Source organism: Cetorhinus maximus, unplaced genomic scaffold, assembly GCF_964194155.1.
Source record: "Cetorhinus maximus unplaced genomic scaffold, sCetMax3.hap1.1 HAP1_SCAFFOLD_360, whole genome shotgun sequence".
Lineage (NCBI taxonomy): Eukaryota > Metazoa > Chordata > Chondrichthyes > Lamniformes > Cetorhinidae > Cetorhinus > Cetorhinus maximus.
Genome location: NW_027596306.1, coordinates 397,885 through 416,344, shown reverse-complemented (window position 1 = coordinate 416,344; position 18,460 = coordinate 397,885). Strand labels below are relative to the sequence as shown.

General features: G+C 45.7%; 2 non-coding genes across 2 annotated transcripts; one reads left to right on the top strand and one right to left on the bottom strand.

Moving 5' to 3' along the window:
• Positions 1–14,268: 14,268 nt before the first annotated feature.
• trnae-cuc (transfer RNA glutamic acid (anticodon CUC)) lies at positions 14,269–14,340 on the bottom strand. Its single transcript has one exon. It is a non-coding gene; the product is annotated as a tRNA-Glu (tRNA).
• Positions 14,341–17,474: 3,134 nt separating this feature from the next.
• On the top strand, positions 17,475–17,556 carry trnas-aga (transfer RNA serine (anticodon AGA)). Its single transcript has one exon. It is a non-coding gene; the product is annotated as a tRNA-Ser (tRNA).
• Positions 17,557–18,460: the final 904 nt, after the last annotated feature.

Sequence of the window (18,460 nt, the reverse complement as noted above, 5' to 3'; positions counted from 1 at the left end):
GGCTCTGTTTGACTCTGTTTACTTTGTTTGGCTCTGTTTGGATCTGTCTGGCTCTGTTTTTCCTCTATTTGGCACTGTTTGGCTCCGTTTGGCTCTTTTTGCTCTGTCTCACTGTGTTTTGCTCCGTTTGGCTCTATTTAGCTCTGTTTGGCTCTGTTTGGCTCTGTTTTACTCTGTTTGGCATTGTTTGGCTCTGTTTGTCTCTGTTGTGCTCTGCTTGGCTCTGTTTGGCTCTGTTTGGCTCAGTTTGGCTTGGTTTGCCTCTGCCTTCCTCTGTTTGGCTCTGTTTGGCTCTGTTGTGCTCTGTTTGGCTCTGTTTTGATCTGTTTGGCTCTGTTATGCTCTGTCTGGCTCTGTTAGGCTCCGTTTTGCTCTATTTTGCTCTGTTTGACTCTGTTTGGCTCTGTTGTGCTCTGTTTGGATCTGTTTGGCTCTATTTGCCTCTGTTTGTCTCTGTTGTGCTCTGTTTGGCTCTGTTTGGCTCGGGATGGCTCTGTTTGACTCTGTTGTACTTTGTTTGGCTCTGTTTGGATCTGTTTGGCTCTGTTTTCCTCTGTTTGGCTCCGTTTCGCTTTGTTTGTGCTCTGTTTGGATCTCTTGTGCTCTGTTCGCCTCTGTTTGGCTCTGTTTGGCTCTGTTTGGCTATGTGTGGCTCTGTTTTGCTCTATTTCACTCTGTTTTGCTCTATTTGGCTCTGTTTGGCTCTGTTTTGCTCTGTTTGGCTCTGTTCCACTCTGTTTAGCTCTGTTTGGCTCTGTTTTCCTCTCTTTTCATCTGTTTGGTTCTGTTTGGCTGTTTTATGCTCTGTTTGGCTCTGTTTCGCTCTGTTTTGCTCTGTTTCACTCTGTCTGCCTCTGTTTGGCTCTGTTTGGCTCTGTTTGGCTTTGTTTTGCTCTATATGGCTCTGTTTGTCTCTGTTGTGCTCTGCTTGGCTCTGTTTGGCTCTGTTTGGCTCAGTCTGACTTGGTTTGGCTCTGCCTTCCTCTGTTTGGCTCTGTTTGGCTCTGTTTGGCTCTGTTTGGCTCTGGTTTGCTCTGTTTGACTCTGTTGTACTTTGTTTGGCTCTGTTTGGATCTGTCTGGCTCAGTTTTGCTCTGTTTGGCTCTGTTTGGCTCCGTTTGGCTCTGTTTTGCTCTGTCTCACTGTGTTTTGCTCCGTTTGGCTCTATTTGGCTCTGATTGGCTCTGTCTGGCTCTGTTTGGCTCTGTTTTGATCTGTTTGGCATTGATTGGCTCTGTTTGGCTTTGTTTTTCTCTGTTTGGCTCTGTTTGCAACTGTTTTTCTGTGTTGTACTCTGTTTGGCTCTGTTTGGCTCTGTTGTGCTTTGTATGGCACTGTTTGGATCTGTTTGGCTCTGTTTTGCCTTGTTCAGCTCTGTATGGCTCCATTTGGCTCTGTTTTGCTCTATTTCACTCTGTTTTGCTCTGTTTGGCTCTGTTTGGTTCTGTTTGGCTCCGTTCTGCTCTGTTTGGCTCTGTTTGGCTCTGTTGTGCTCTGTTTGGCTCTGTTTGGCTCTGCTTGGCTCTGTGTGGCTCTGTTTTGCTCTATTTCACTCTGTTTTGCTCTGTTTGGCTCTGTTTGGTTCTGTTTGGCTCCGTTCTGCTCTGTTTGGATCTGTCTGGCTCTGTTTTCCTCTATTTGGCTCTGTTTGGCTCCGTTTGGCTCTGTTTGCTCTGTCCCACTGTGTTTTGCTCCGTTTGGCTCTATTTAGCTCTGTTTGGCTCTGCTTGGCTCTGTTTGGCTCTGTCTGGCTCTGTTTGGCATTGTTTGGCTCTGTTTGTCTCTTTTGTGCTCTGCTTGGCTCTGTTTGGCTCTGTTTGGCTCAGTTTGGCTTGGTTTGGCTCTGCCTTCCTCTGTTTGGCTCTGTTTGGCTCTGTTGTGGTCTGTTTGGCTCTGTTTGGCTCTGGTTGGCTCTGTTTGACTCTGTTGTACTTTGTTTGGCTCTGTTTGGATCTGTCTGGCTCTGTTCTGCTCTGTTTGGCTCTGTTTGGATCCGTTTGGCTCTGTTTTGCTCTGTCTCACTGTGTTTTGCTCCGTTTGGCTCTATTTGGCTCTGTTTGGCTCTGTTTGGCTCTGTTTTGATCTGTTTGGCATTGGTTGGCTCTGTTTGGCTTTGTTTTTCTCTGTTTGGCTTTGTTTGCAACTGTTTGTCTCTTTTGTACTCTGTTTGGCTCTGTTTGGCTCTGTTTGGCTCTGTTGTGCTTTGTTTGTCACTGTTTGGATCTGTTTGGCTCTGTTTTGCCTTGTTCAGCTCTGTATGGCTCCATTTGGCTCTGTTTTGCTCTATTTCACTCTGTTTTGCTCTGTTTGGCTCTGTTTGGTTCTGTTTGGCTCCATTCTACTCTGTTTGGCTCTGTCTGGCTCCGTTTCACTCTGTTTGGATCTGTTTGGCAATGTTTGTCTCTGTTGTGCTTTGTTTGGCTCTGATTGGATCTGGTGGGCTCTGTTTTGCTCTGTCGCACTCTGTTTTGCTCCGTTTTGCTCTGTATTTATTTGCTCTGTTTGGCTCTGTTTGGCTCTGTATTGCTCTGTTCGGCTCTGTTTGGTTCTGTTTAATCTGTTCTGCTCTGTTTGGCTCTGTCTGGCTCTGTTTTCCTCTGTTTGGCTCTGCGTGGCGCTGTTTTGCTCTATTTCACTCTGTTCGGCTCTGTTTGGCTCTGTTTGGCTCCGTTCTGCTCTGTTTGGCTCTGTTTGGCTCCGTTTCACTCTGTTTGGCTCTTTTTGGCTCTATTTGGCTCTGTTTGGTTCTGTTTTGCTCTGTTTGGCTCTGTTCCACTCTGTTTAGCTCGGTTTGGCTCTCTTTTCCTCTCTTTTCCTCTGTTTGCTTCTGTTTGGCTCTGTTATGCTCTTTTTGGCTCTGTTTCGCTCTGTTTTGCTCTGATTCCATCTGTTAGCCTCTGTTTGTCTCTGTTTGGCTCTGTCTAGCTCTGATTGGTTCTGTTTTGCTCTAATTGGCTCTCTTTAGCTCTGTTTGGCTCTGATTGTCTCTGTTGAGCTCTGTTTGGCTCTGTTTGGCTCTGTTTGTCTCTGTTTGGTTCTGTCGTGCTCTGTCTGGCTCTGTTTGGCTCTGTTTGGCTCTGTTTGGCTCTGTTGTGCTTTGTTTGTCACTGTTTGGATCTGTTTGGCTCTGTTTTGCCTTGTTCAGCTCTGTATGGCTCCATTTGGCTCTGTTTTGCTCTATTTCACTCTGTTTTGCTCTGTTTGGCTCTGTTTGGTTCTGTTTGGCTCCATTCTGCTCTGTTTGGCTCTGTCTGGCTCCGTTTCACTCTGTTTGGATCTGTTTGGCAATGTTTGTCTCTGTTGTGCTTTGTTTGGCTCTGATTGGATCTGTTGGGCTCTGTTTTGCTCTGTCGCACTCTGTTTTGCTCCGTTTTGCTCTGTATTTATTTGCTCTGTTTGGCTCTGTTTGGCTCTGTATTGCTCTGTTTGGCTCTCTTTGGTTCTGTTTAATCTGTTCTGCTCTGTTTGGCTCTGTCTGGCTCTGTTTTCCTCTCTTTGGCTCTGCATGGCGCTGTTTTGCTCTATTTCACTCTGTTTGGCTCTGTTTGGCTCTGTTTGGCTCCGTTCTGCTCTGTTTGGCTCTGTTTGGCTCCGTTTCACTCTGTTTGGCTCTTTTTGGCTCTATTTGGCTCTGTTTGGCTCTGTTTTGCTCTGTTTGGCTCTGTTCCACTCTGTTTAGCTCGGTTTGGCTCTCTTTTCCTCTCTTTTCCTCTGTTTGCTTCTGTTTGGCTCTGTTATGCTCTTTTTGGCTCTGTTTCGCTCTGTTTTGCTCTGATTCCATCTGTTAGCCTCTGTTTGTCTCTGTTTGGCTCTGTCTAGCTCTGATTGGTTCTGTTTTGCTCTAATTGGCTCTCTTTAGCTCTGTTTGGCTCTGATTGTCTCTGTTGAGCTCTGTTTGGCTCTGTTTGGCTCTGTTTGTCTCTGTTTGGTTCTGTCGTGCTCTGTCTGGCTCTGTTTGGCTCTGTTTGGCTCTGTTTGACTCTGTTGTACTTTGTTTGGCTCTGTTTGGATCTGTCGGGCTCTGTTTTGCTCTGTTTGGCTCTGTTTGGCTCCGTTTGGCTCTGTTTTGCTCTGTCTCACTGTGTTTTGCTGCGTTTGGCTCTATTTGGGTCTGTTTGGCTCTTTTTGGCTCTGTTTTGCTCTGTTTGCATTGTTTGGCTCTGTTTGGCTCTGTTTTGCTCTGTTTGGCTCTGTTCCACTCTGTTGGGCTCTGTGTGGCTCTGTATTGCTCTGTTTAGCTCTGTTTGCAACTGTTTGTCTCTGTTGTACTCTGTTTGGCTTTGTTTGGCTCTGTTTGGCTCTGTTGTGCTTTGTTTGGCACTGTTTGGATCTGTTTGGCTCTGTTTTGCCTTGTTCGGCTCTGTATGGCTCCGTTTGACTCTGTTTGGCTCTGTCTCACTCTGTTTTGCTCCGTTTTGCTCTGTGTTTTGCACTGTTTGGCTCTGTTTGCCTCTGTTTTGCGCTGTTTGGCTCTGTTTTGTTCTGTTTAATTCTGTTCTGCTCTGTTTGGCACTGTCTGGCTCTGCTTTCCTCTGTTTAGCTCTGTTATCCTCTGTTCGGCTCTGTTTGGCTCTGTTTTCCTCTGTGTGGCTCTGTCTGGCTCTGTTTGGCTCTGTCTGGCTCTGTTTGGCTCTGTTAACCTCTGTTTGGTTCTGTTTTGCTCCGTCTGGCTTTGTTTGGCTCTGTTTGGTTCTGTTGTGCTCTGTTTACCTCTATTTCACTCTGTTTTGCTCTGTTTGGCTCTGTTTGGTTCTGTTGTGCTCTGTTTGGTTCTGTTTGGCTCAGTTATGCTCTGTTTGACTCTGTTTCGCTCGGTTTTGCTCTGGTTCAATCTGTTATCCTCTGTTTGTCTCTGTTTGGCTCTGTCTGGCTCTGTTGTACTTTGTTTGGCTCTGTTTGGATCTGTCTGGCTCTGTTTTCCTCTGTTTGGATCTGTTTGGCCCCGTTTGAATTTGTTTGGCTCTGTTTGACTCTGTCGTGCTCTGTTTGGATCTGTTTGTCTCTGTTTGGCTCTGTTTGGCTCTGTTGTTCTCTGTTTGGATCTGTTTGGCTCTGTTTGGCTCTGCCTGGCTCTGTTAGGCTCCGTTTTGCTCTATTTTGCTCTGTTTGACTCTGTTTGGCTCTGTTTGGCTCTGTTGTGCTCTGTTTGGATCTGTTTGTCTCTGTTTGGCTCTGTAGTGCTCTGTTTGGCTCTGTTTGGCTCGGGTTGGCTCTGTTTGACTCTGTTTACTTTGTTTGGCTCTGTTTGGATCTGTCTGGCTCTGTTTTCCTCTATTTGGCACTGTTTGGCTCCGTTTGGCTCTTTTTGCTCTGTCTCACTGTGTTTTGCTCCGTTTGGCTCTATTTAGCTCTGTTTGGCTCTGTTTGGCTCTGTTTTACTCTGTTTGGCATTGTTTGGCTCTGTTTGTCCTCTGTTGTGCTCTGCTTGGCTCTGTTTGGCTCTGTTTGGCTCAGTTTGGCTTGGTTTGCCTCTGCCTTCCTCTGTTTGGCTCTGTTTGGCTCTGTTGTGCTCTGTTTGGCTCTGTTTTGATCTGTTTGGCTCTGTTATGCTCTGTCTGGCTCTGTTAGGCTCCGTTTTGCTCTATTTTGCTCTGTTTGACTCTGTTTGGCTCTGTTGTGCTCTGTTTGGATCTGTTTGGCTCTATTTGCCTCTGTTTGTCTCTGTTGTGCTCTGTTTGGCTCTGTTTGGCTCGGGATGGCTCTGTTTGACTCTGTTGTACTTTGTTTGGCTCTGTTTGGATCTGTTTGGCTCTGTTTTCCTCTGTTTGGCTCCGTTTCGCTTTGTTTGTGCTCTGTTTGGATCTCTTGTGCTCTGTTCGCCTCTGTTTGACTCTGTTTGGCTCTGTTTGGCTATGTGTGGCTCTGTTTTGCTCTATTTCACTCTGTTTTGCTCTATTTGGCTCTGTTTGGCTCTGTTTTGCTCTGTTTGGCTCTGTTCCACTCTGTTTAGCTCTGTTTGGCTCTGTTTTCCTCTCTTTTCATCTGTTTGGTTCTGTTTGGCTGTTTTATGCTCTGTTTGGCTCTGTTTCGCTCTGTTTTGCTCTGTTTCACTCTGTTTGCCTCTGTTTGGCTCTGTTTGGCTCTGTCTGGCTCTGTTTGGCTTCGTTTTGCTCTATTTGGCTCTGTTTGTCTCTGTTGTGCTCTGCTTGGCTCTGTTTGGCTCAGTCTGACTTGGTTTGGCTCTGCCTTCCTCTGTTTGGCTCTGTTTGGCTCTGTTGTGCTCTGTTTGGCTCTTATTGGCTCTAGTTTGCTCTGTTTGTCTCTGTTGTACTTTGTTTGGCTCTGTTTGGATCTGTCTGGCTCAGTTTTGCTCTGTTTGGCTCTGTTTGGCTCCGTTTGGCTCTGTTTTGCTCTGTCTCACTGTGTTTTGCTCCGTTTGGCTCTATTTGGCTCTGATTGGCTCTGTCTGGCTCTGTTTGGCTCTGTTTTAATCTGTTTGGCATTGATTGGCTCTGTTTGGCTTTGTTTTTCTCTGTTTGGCTCTGTTTGCAACTGTTTTTTCTGTGTTGTACTCTGTTTGGCTCTGTTTGGCTCTGTTGTGCTTTGTATGGCACTGTTTGGATCTGTTTGGCTCTGTTTTGCCTTGTTCAGCTCTGTATGGCTCCATTTGGCTCTGTTTTGCTCTATTTCACTCTGTTTTGCTCTGTTTGGCTCTGTTTGGTTCTGTTTGGCTCCGTTCTGCTCTGTTTGGCTCTGTTTGGCTCTGTTGTGCTCTGTTTGGCTCTGTTTGGCTCTGTTTGGCTCTGCGTGGCTCTGTGTGGCTCTGTTTTGCTCTATTTCAATCTGTTTTGCTACGTTTGGCTCTGTTTGGTTCTGTTTGGCTCTGTGTGGCTCTGTTTTGCTCTATTTCACTCTGTTTGGCTCTGTTTGGCTCTGTTTGGCTCCGTTCTGCTCTGTTTGGCTCTCTTTGGCTCCGTTTCACTCTGTTTGGCTCTGTTTGGCTCTGTTTTGCTCTTTTTGGCTCTGTTCCGCTCTTTCTAGCTCTGTTTGGCTTTGTTTTGCTCTCGTTTCCTCTGTTTGGTTCTGTTTGGCTCTGTTATGCTCTGTTTGGCTCTGTATCGCGCTGTTTTGCTCTGTTTCACTCTGTCTGGCTCTGTTTGGCTCCGTTTTGCTCTATTTGGCTCTGTTTGGCCCTGTTTCCCTCTGTTTGGCTCTGTTGTACTCTGTTTGGATCTGTTTGGATCTGTTTGGCTCTGTTTGGCTCTGTAGTTCTCCGTTTGGCTCTGTTTGGCTCGGGTTGGCTCTGTTTGACTCTGTTTACTTTGTTTGGCTCTGTTTGGATCTGTCTGGCTCTGTTTTCCTCTATTTGGCTCTGTTTGGCTCCGTTTGGCTCTGTTTGCTCTGTCCCACTGTGTTTTGCTCCGTTTGGCTCTATTTAGCTCTGTTTGGCTCTGCTTGGCTCTGTTTGGCTCTGTCTGGCTCTGTTTGGCATTGTTTGGCTCTGTTTGTCTCTTTTGTGCTCTGCTTGGCTCTGTTTGGCTCTGTTTGGCTCAGTTTGGCTTGGTTTGGCTCTGCCTTCCTCTGTTTGGCTCTGTTTGGCTCTGTTGTGGTCTGTTTGGCTCTGTTTGGCTCTGGTTGGCTCTGTTTGAATCTGTTGTACTTTGTTTGGCTCTGTTTGGATCTGTCTGGCTCTGTTCTGCTCTGTTTGGCTCTGTTTGGATCCGTTTGGCTCTGTTTTGCTCTGTCTCACTGTGTTTTGCTCCGTTTGGCTCTATTTGGCTCTGTTTGGCTCTGTTTGGCTCTGTTTTGATCTGTTTGGCATTGATTGGCTTTGTTTTTCTCTGTTTGGCTTTGTTTGCAACTGTTTGTCTCTTTTGTACTCTGTTTGGCTCTGTTTGGCTCTGTTTGGCTCTGTTGTGCTTTGTTTGTCACTGTTTGGATCTGTTTGGCTCTGTTTTGCCTTGTTCAGCTCTGTATGGCTCCATTTGGCTCTGTTTTGCTCTATTTCACTCTGTTTTGCTCTGTTTGGCTCTGTTTGGTTCTGTTTGGCTCCATTCTGCTCTGTTTGGCTCTGTCTGGCTCCGTTTCACTCTGCTTGGATCTGTTTGGCAATGTTTGTCTCTGTTGTGCTCTGTTTGGCTCTGTTTGGCTCTGTTGGGCTCTGTTGTGCTTTGTTTGGCTCTGATTGGATCTGTTGGGCTCTGTTTTGCCTTGTTTGGCTCTGTATGGCTCCGTTTGGCTCTGTTTTGCTCTGTCGCACTCTGATTTGCTCCGTTTTGCTCTGTATTTATTTGCTCTGTTTGGCTCTGTTTGGCTCTGTGTTGCTCTGTTTGGCTCTCTTTGGTTCTGTTTAACTCTGTTCTGCTCTGTTTGGCTCTGTCTGGCTCTGTTTTCCTCTGTTTGGCTCTGCGTGGCTCTGTTTTGCTCTATTTCACTCTGTTTGGCTCTGTTTGGCTCTGTTTGGCTCCGTTCTGCTCTGTTTGGCTCTGTTTGGCTCCGTTTCACTCTGTTTGGCTCTTTTTCGCTCTATTTGGCTCTGTTTGGCTCTGTTTGGCTCCGTTTGGCTCTGTTTTGCTCTGTCTCACTGTGTTTTGCTGCGTTTGGCTCTATTTGGGTCTGTTTGGCTCTTTTTGGCTCTGTTTTGCTCTGTTTGCATTGTTTGGCTCTGTTTGGCTCTGTTTTGCTCTGTTTGGCTCTGTTCCACTCTGTTGGGCTCTGTGTGGCTCTGTTTTGCTCTGTTTGGATCTGTTTGCAACTGTTTGTCTCTGTTGTACTCTGTTTGGCTTTGTTTGGCTCTGTTTGGCTCTGTTGTGCTTTGTTTGGCACTGTTTGGATCTGTTTGGCTCTGTTTTGCCTTGTTCGGCTCTGTATGGCTCCGTTTGACTCTGTTTGGCTCTGTCTCACTCTGTTTTGCTCCGTTTTGCTCTGTGTTTTGCACTGTTTGGCTCTGTTTGCCTCTGTTTTGCGCTGTTTGGCTCTGTTTTGTTCTGTTTAATTCTGTTCTGCTCTGTTTGGCACTGTCTGGCTCTGCTTTCCTCTGTTTAGCTCTGTTATCCTCTGTTCGGCTCTGTTTGGCTCTGTTTTCCTCTGTGTGGCTCTGTCTGGCTCTGTTTGGCTCTGTCTGGCTCTGTTTGGCTCTGTTAACCTCTGTTTGGTTCTGTTTTGCTCCGTCTGGCTTTGTTTGGCTCTGTTTGGTTCTGTTGTGCTCTGTTTACCTCTATTTCACTCTGTTTTGCTCTGTCTAGCTCTGTTTGGCTCTCTTTTCCTCTCTTTTCCTCTGTTTGGTTCTGTTTGGCTCTGTTATGCTCTTTTTGGCTCTGTTTCGCTCTGTTTTGCTCTGTTTCAATCTGTTAGCCTCTGTTTGTCTCTGTTTGGCTCTGTCTAGCTCTGTTTGGTTCTGTTTTGCTCTAATTGGCTCTGTTTAGCTCTGTTTGGCTCTGATTGTCTCTGTTGAGCTCTGTTTGGCTCTGTTTGGCTCAGTTTGTCTCTGTTTGGTTCTGTCGTGCTCTGTCTGGCTCTGTTTGGCTCTGTTTGGCTCTGTTTGACTCTGTTGTACTTTGTTTGGCTCTGTTTGGATCTGTCGGGCTCTGTTTTGCTCTGTTTGGCTCTGTTTGGCTCCGTTTGGTTCTGTTTTGCTCTGTCTCACTGTGTTTTGCTGCGTTTTGCTCTATTTGGGTCTGTTTGGCTCTTTTTGGCTCTGTTTTGCTCTGTTTGCATTGTTTGGCTCTGTTTGGCTCTGTTTGCATTGTTTGGCTCTGTTCCACTCTGTTTGGCTCTGTTTTGCTCTGTTTGGCTCTGTTTGCAACTGTTTGTCTCTGTTGTACTCTGTTTGGCTTTGTTTGGCTCTGTTTGGCTCTATTGTGCTTTGTTTGGCACTGTTTTGCTCTGTTTGGCTCTGTTTGGCTCCGTTGGCTCTGTTTTGCTCTGTCTCACTGTGTTTTGCTGCGTTTTGCTCTATTTGGGTCTGTTTGGCTCTCTTTAGCTCTGTTTTGCTCTGTTTGCATTGTTTGGCTCTGTTTGGCTCCGTTTGCATTGTTTGGCTCTGTTCCACTCTGTTTGGCTCTGTGTGGCTCTGTTTTGCTCTGTTTGGCTCTGTTTGCAACTGTTTGTCTCTGTTGTGCTCTGTTTGGCTTTGTTTGGCTCTGTTTGGCTCTGTTGTGCTTTGTTTGGCACTGTTTGGATCTGTTTGGCTCTGTTTTGCTCTGTTTGGCTCTGTTTGCAACTGTTTGTCTCTGTTTTGCTCTGTTTGGCTCTGTTTGGCTCTGTTTGGCTCTGTTGTCCTCTGTTTGGCTCTGTTTGGCTCTGTTTGGCATTGTTTGGCTCTGTTGTGCTCTGTTTGGCTCTGTTTGGCTCTGTTTGGCTCAGTTTGGCTCGGTTTGGCTCTGTTTTGCTCTGTTTGGATCTGTTTGGCTCTGTTTAGCTCTGTTTGCCTCTCTTTGGTTCTGCTTGGATCTGTTCGGCTCTGTTTGGCTCTGTTTGGCACTGTCTGGCTCTGTTTGGCTCTGTTGTCCTCTGTTTGGTTCTGTTTTGCTCTGTTTGGCTTTGTTTAGCTCTGTTCTGCTCTATTTCACTCTGTTTTGCTCTGTTTGGCTCTGTTTGGCTCTGTTTGGCTCAGTTTGGCTCGGTTTGGCTCTGTTTTGCTCTGTTTGGATCTGTTTGGCTCTGTTTAGCTCTGTTTGCCTCTCTTTGGTTCTGCTTGGATCTGTTCGGCTCTGTTTGGCTCTGTTTGGCACTGTCTGGCTCTGTTTGGCTCTGTTGTCCTCTGTTTGGTTCTGTTTTGCTCTGTTTGGCTTTGTTTAGCTCTGTTCTGCTCTATTTCACTCTGTTTTGCTTTGTTTGGCTCTGTTAGGCTCTGTTGTGCTCTGTCTGGCTCTGTTTGGCTCTGTTTGGCTTTGTGTGGCTCTAATTGACTCTGTTGCACTCTGTTTGGCTCTCTTTGGCTCTGTTTGGCTCTGTTTTGCTCTGTTTGGCTCTGTTTGGCTCTGTTTGGCTCTGTTTGGCTCTGTTTGGCTCTGTTTGGCTCTGTTTGGCATTGTTTGGCTCTGTTTGGCTCTGTTGTGCTCTGTTTGGCTCTGTTTGGCTCTGTTTGGCTCAGTTTGGCTCGGTTTGGCTCTGTTTTGCTCTGTTTGGATCTGTTTGGCTCTGTTTAGCTCTGTTTGCCTCTCTTTGGTTCTGCTTGGATCTGTTCGGCTCTGTTTGGCTCTGTTTGGCACTGTCTGGCTCTGTTTGGCTCTGTTGTCCTCTGTTTGGTTCTGTTTTGCTCTGTTTGGCTTTGTTTAGCTCTGTTCTGCTCTATTTCACTCTGTTTTGCTCTGTTTGGCTCTGTTTGGCTCTGTTTCGCTCTCTTGTGCTCTGTTAGGCTCTGTTTGGCTCTGTTAGGCTCTGTTTGGCTCTGTTTTGCACTGTTTGGCTCTGTTTAGCTCTGTTTGGCTCTGTTGGGCTCGGTTTGGCTCTGTTCTGCTCTGTTGGCCTCTGTTTGGCTCTGTTTGGTTCAGATTTCCATCATTCACAGTAATTTGCTTTTATCTTTTTAATTTGAAATCTTGCTGCTTAAATAAAACACCAACTGATTACTGCGGCTCCTGTGAAACTTACATGGCAGACATTCATCACTGAAAGCAACTGACACACGTCAAATTCAAAGTACTTTCATGTCGCATCTCTTTCTGCTTCTGTCTCGCCCCCAGCTTTCTCTGCCCCTCTAGCTCCCAGGTCAATTAGCTGCTTCATGCAGACACGGTGAATTCGTGGGAATGGGTAAAACTCGTAGGGTAAAGAGACTCCTGGATCTCATCTTCCTGGTTCTCCCAGATACTGATTACAGGAATGTGCACAGTGCCGATTATCCACTTTCACTCCCCTCCAAGTTGTTCAGTTTTTTATTTGATTTTCACACTGAATTTCAATGTGAAGAAAGCAGAGCTGTGATAAGCTTTATATTGTTCAGCAGATGTAGTGCAAGAAGATACATGACAGGACGATGATAACAGTGCTCTTTGGATGTGGTGAGCACCAGGGAAGGATTGGCACCATTACTGTGTCGCTCAATTAGTCTCGTGACAAATCTCGTGCTGGAAATGACAAGAAAACCCGTTGAATTTGGTCCGTGTTTTGGTTTCAAAAGAGCCGAATACAAGGTAAGAAAGTACATCTCGCTCGAGTGGGTTATAAAATGGCAGAATGACCCGTGCTGTTGCTATAAAATTATAGAAAGTTACGGCACAGAAAGAGGCCATTCGTCCGGGCGTGCTGCTTTCAAAGAGCAGTAGCGATTGTTTGATCCATCAGGAGTGATATTTGTGCCGATGCAAACAGTAGGCAGCAATATTCGTACTTGTCCCACCCATATTTTGCCTCACACCAACATGTCTATACTCAGTGCTTTGCAACTTTTCCTCTTCCTTCATTCCCTCACTCCACTTGAACCAAGTGTGATGTTTTCCAGCTCTGAGGCGAAACTTAAACTCTCACTTCTCTGATTCTGGTGGAGCTTTTAAACGTTTCCAATCAATGAAAAATCAACATTCATTCCAACAAATTCAATAACTCGACATTTTCTGACCGGGAATCGAACCCGGGCCGCGGCCGTGAAAGTGCCGAATCCTGACCACCAGACCACCAGGGAAGCTACGCCAGCAGTTTTTGATTTCGCTTATCTGCGCTGCTTTTGCCTATTGTTTTTCGGTTCAGATCTCCTTCACCACACAACTGCCTGTTTAGGTTCAAGATAAACGACTTCTTCAGCCAATGAAAACAACGGTTTCTATGATCTGTTACATGAAATTGACAGTGAGGTGAAATAGCCCCACAAGCTGCTCATGTACAACTTTCAATTTCCAAACCCTCCAGCCTATTCGCTGTTGATCCAATGGAAGCGCCGATTCCCAGTCACTGGACATCAGGGAAACTACCAACAAGGCTTGACATTTGGATTATGGAGGCAATTTATGACATTTTCTTTTTCATTCCCGATCTCTTTCACCAGAAACAACTTTCTCCGACCAATTAGTCTGTTTGGGTTGAACACAAGTGACTTCTTCACCAATGAGATGAACCATTGCTGATGGCTGCAACATGAAATCGATAGTTTCCTCCTTTAAGACAGTTCTTAAAGCCTCCCCCTTTGACCGAGCTTTTAGTCATCAGACCGAATACGTGGCTCAGTGTCACACTTTGTCAGAAAATGCTCCTGGGGAACGTCCTATGACGTTTCATTAGGTTAAAGGCGCTTTATAAATCTAAGCTGTTGTTGTCGGATATATATGGAAAGGTTCAGACTTTTATCTTTTTACTTTTAAAATCTTGCTGCTTGAAATAAAAAAAAACACCAACCAATCACAGCGGCTCCTGTGAAACTTACAAGACTGAAAGCATCACTGAAAGCAACTGACACACATCAAATTCAAAACACTTTCATGTCGCATCTCATTCTGCTTCTGTCCCTGTCTCGCCTCCAGCTCCCTCTAGCCGTCCAGCCCCCAGGTCAATTAGCTGCTTCATGCAGAGACAGTCAGTTCATGGGAATGGGTATAACTCGTGGGTAAAGAGACAACTGGATCTCATCTTCCTGGTTCTCCCAGATACTGATTATAGGAATGTGCCCAGTGCCCATTATCCACAGTCACTCCCCTCCCAGTTGTTCAGCTTTGAAATTGATTTTCACACTGGCTTTCAATGTGAAGAAAGCAGAGCTGTGATAGGCTTATATTGTTCAGCAGATATACTGCAGGAAGGTACATGACAGGCAGATGATAACAGTGCACCTTGGACGCGGTGAGCTCCAGTGAAGGATTGGCACCATTAATGTGTCGCTCAATTAGTCTCGTGACAAATCTCGTGCTGGAAATGGCAAGAAAACTCGCTGAATTTGCTCCGTGTTTTGGTTTCAAAAGAACCGAATACAAGGTAAGAAAGTACATCTCACTCGAGTGGATTATACAATGGCAGAATGACCCGTGCTGTTGGGAAACATAAAATTATAGAAAGTTACAGCACAGAAAGAGGCCAATCGGCCGGGCGTGCTGGTTTCAAAGAGCAGTTGTGATTGGTTGATCCATCAGAAGTGACATTTGTGCCGGTGCAAACAGTAGGCAGCAAAATTCGTTCTTCTCCCACGCATATTTTGCCTCACACCAACATTTCTATCGTCAGTGCTTTGCAACCAGCCCTTCTCCTCTCCTCTTGCTTCATTCCACTTGAACCAAGTGTGATGTTTTCTAGCTCTTGAGGTGCCCTTGAACCCTCACTCCTCTGATTCTGGTGGGGTTTAAAACGTTTCCAGTCAACGAGTGATCAACGCTCGTTCTAAAAAAACTCAATAACTCGACATTCCCTGACCGGGAATCGAACCCGGGCCGCGGCGGTGAGAGCGCCGAATCCTGACCACTAGACCACCAGGGACGTTAGGCCAACTTATTTCGGTTTGACTGATCTACGTTGCTTTTGCCTATTGTTTTTCAGTTCAGATCTCTTTCACCATAAAACTGCCTGTTAAGGTTCAAGATAAACGACTTCTTCAGCCAATGAAAACAACGGTTTCTGTGATCTGGAACATGAAACCGACAGTGAGGTAAATAGTCCCACAAGCTGCTCATGTGAAACTTTCAATTTCCAATGCCCTCCAGCCTATTCGCTGTTGGTCCAATGGAAGCGCCGATTCCCAGTCACTGGACATCAGGGAAACGACCAATAAGGCTTGACATTTGGATTATGGAGGCAACTTTTGACATTTTTTTTTCATTCCGGACCTCTTCCAGAGACAACCTTCTCCGACGAAATGGTCTGTTTAGGTTGAACACAAGCGACTTCTTCACCAATGAGAAGAACCATTGCTGTTAGCTGGAAAATGAAATCGATACTTTCCTCCTTTACGACAATTCTTAAAGCCTCCCCCTTTGACCGAGCTTTTAGTCATCTGACCGAATATGTGGCTCGGTGTCATACTTTGTTGTATAATGCTCCTGGGTAACGCCTTGTGACGTTTCATTAGGTTAAAAGCGCTTTATAAATTTAAGTTGTTGTTGTAGGATATATATAGAAAGGGCCAGTCTCCTGTTTTATCTTTCATGCTGATACTTTTTGTCTGTGACATTTTAACATGAATTCGCACAACTAATGTGAATCAAGTTTGCGACGTTAAAAACGTTTTAACCCCCTGAGGGAACTGGACCACATTGAGAATCACAGAGGAACAGACACAGAGAGAAAAACATCGAGATTAACAGAGGCGTAAAGAGAGACACACACCCAGAAAGCAAGGGTGTCACCAACTTGGCTCAGTGTTTGTTCCATTTCTGAAAGCAAATTTCCTGAATGTTGACAAATGAATGAAAATCAGAAATTACGGACGTATTTGGATGGGTTTCCTTGTAATTAGCTGATAGTTAATTTGGTTAAAATCAAAAATGGTGAAAACTTTAGTCAGCAGGATTGCAACCGTCGTGTTCATATTTACAACAAACGGAAATTATTGAACTTTCACTCACTTAAATAAACAAGCTTGGATAATGCTCTTGCCAGCTTTCAAACCGCAGCTCCATCATATGTGAAGCGAATATGACCCCACTCGCCTCTATAAACCCTGCGCTGTAAAGATCCCAATGGAGCTGTCTGGAATGTTAAGCGGTGACGTCATGCAGCAGCACTTTGGGTCTTTGTTTTGAAGAAATGTAATTCGGCTGTTCTCATTAGGAATGCTGGAGACAGACTGATCAACAATGTCATCATCAAATGGCACAGCTCAGTAAGAGGACCTTCCACCATGCTGTCTATGTCAGTTTTGGACAAAGAGCTTTATAATTAATGACAATTTCCTTCTCTTTCTCCTTAGCCCTGTTTTTTTCGCTTTCAAGCCATTGAACAATTCCCATTTGGAAACTCGGTGTTATGAAGACCAATATTAAAAGCTTCAGCTGGTTCCTCACCCGAGCAAATATGTCAGACTTGCTCCAGGGACTGACGTTTGCAGAGCTTTACTTTGGTCAGAAGTTCAAGGCAATATAATTTGCAGGTAAACCTGGATCTTGTTTTTTTATTCATTCACGTGATGTGGGCTTCGCTGTCTGGGCCAGCATTTATTGTCCATCCCTAGTTACCCTTGGGAAGGTGGTCTGCCTTCTTGAACCGCTGCAGTCCATGTTGTGTAGGTACTTCCACTGTGCTGTTAGGAAGGGAGGTCCAGGATTTTGACCCAGTGACAGTGAAGGAACGGCGATATATTTTCAAGTCAGGATGGTGAGTGAATTGAAGGTGATGGTGTTCCTATCTATCTGCTGCCCTTGTCCTTCCAACTGGTAATGGTCGTGGGTTTGGACGCTACTGTCTAAGCAGCCTTGGTGAATTCCTGCAGTGCATCTTGTAGATGGTACACATTGCTGCTTCTGTGCATCGGTGGTGAAGGGAGTGAATGTGGATGTGGTGCCAGTCAAGTGGACTGCTTTGCCCTGGACGGTGTCCAGCTTCTTCAGTGTTGCGGGGGCTGCACTCATCCAAGCAAGTGAGGAGTATTCTATCACACTCCTAACTTGTGCCTTGTAGATGGTAGACAGGATTTTGGGAGTCAGGAGGTGAGTTACACGTTGCACGATTCCTAACCTCTGACCTGCTCTTGTAGCCACCGTATTTATATGGCTAGTCCAGTCCAGTTCCTGGTCAATGGGAACCCCCAGGATGTTGATAGTGAGGGATTCAGTGATGGTGATGCCATTGAACATCAAGGGGTGATGTTTGGATTCTCTCGTGTTGAAGATGGTCATTGCCTGACACTTGTGGGGTGCGAATGTTACTTGCCACTTGTCAGCCCAAGCCTGGATATTGCCCAGATCTTGCTGCATTTGGACATGGACTACTTCAGTATCTGAGGAGTCGGGTATGGTGCTGAACATTGTGCAATCATCAGCTAACTTCGCCACTTCTGACCTTATGATGGATGGAAGTTCATTGCTGGAGATGGTCGGGCCGAGGACACTACCCTATGGAACTCCTGCAGTGATGTCCTGGAGCTAAGATGACTGACCTCCAACAACCACAACCATCTTCCTTTGTGCTAGGTATGACTCCAACAAGCGGAGAGATTCCCCCTGATTCCCATTAACTCCAGTTGTGCTCGGGCACCTTGATGCCACACTCGGTCAAATGCTGATCTCAACTCATCTCGGGAGTTCAGCTCTTTTGTTTATATTTGAACCAAGGCTGTAATGAGGTCAGGAGCTGAGTGGCTCTTACGGAACACAAACTGCGCATCAGTGAGCAGGTTATTGCTGAGTCTGTGCCACTTGATAGCACTATTGATGACACCTTCCATTACTTAACTGATGATGGAGAATAGACTGATGGGCTGGTAATTGGCTGGGTTGGATCATTCTCACTCTTTCTTTCCCAGTTTGGTCAGGAGAACGAGGAGAGACAGCATAAATTGCAGGGTTCCGGGGAAAAGGTCAGGTAATGGCAGTGACAGGACGGGCAGAAAGACCACGTTCTCCGCTGTAACCATTGCATGATTTCATACAAATAATAGCAGTGCGGGGTAACATTCAGTAGTCGTGGCCGAGTGGTTAAGGCGATGGATTAGAAATCCATTGGGGTTGCCCCGCGCATGTTCGAATCCTGCCGTCTACGCTTCTCATTATTTTGGATTTTATCGGCGCACAGACAGAGCTTCTTATCGTTTGAATCAAGGGAAAGTGATCCAAACACACCCGTGTTCTCTTTTTTCCGTTCATTTGTCAGCCTTCTGCAAATCTCCAGTTGGAAATGGAAAACAAAACGGAGCCAATTTGGTTACATGATTTCACTCTGCCATTTGTCTCTCCTTGGACATCTGTCACTCTCGGTGTATACCTGTCTGTGTTCCTCTGTGTGGGTCAATGTGGTTCAGTTCCCTGAGGAGGTGAACACATTATTACGAGCACAAACTGTATTCACATTAGTGGTGCAAGTTCACATTACAATGTTACAGTGAAAAATATCAGGATGAAAGAGACAAGAGTAGTTTGTCTCTTTCTGTGCATGGACTACAACAGCAACTTATATTTATAAAGCTCCTTTTTCCTAAAGAAACTTCACAAGGTGTTCCCCAGGAGCATTTTCTGACAAAGTGTGACACTGAGCCACGTATTCGGTCTGATGACTAAAAGCTCGGTCAAAGGGGGAGGCTTTAAGAACTGTCTTAAAGGAGGAAAGTATCGATTTCATGTTCCAGCGAACAGCAATGGTTCTTCTCATTGGCTGAAGAGGACACTTGTGTTCATCCGACATAGACCATTTAGTCAAAGAAACTTGTCTTTGGTGAAGTTTGTAAAAGTAAACTCCAATACAGTTTGGCGGCCGATACACAACTCAACACCAATGTTTGCTGCCTCTTGCTGTTTCTTAGCTCCACCCAAACTGATTCTACAGGTTGATCCTTCAATCTAAGTTCCTCTCTCACTAATGTACCGATCTCGTTCCTTATTAACAACGCGACCCCGCCTCGTGTTCCTTTTTGCCCATTCTTCCTAAATGACGAATATCTTTGAATATT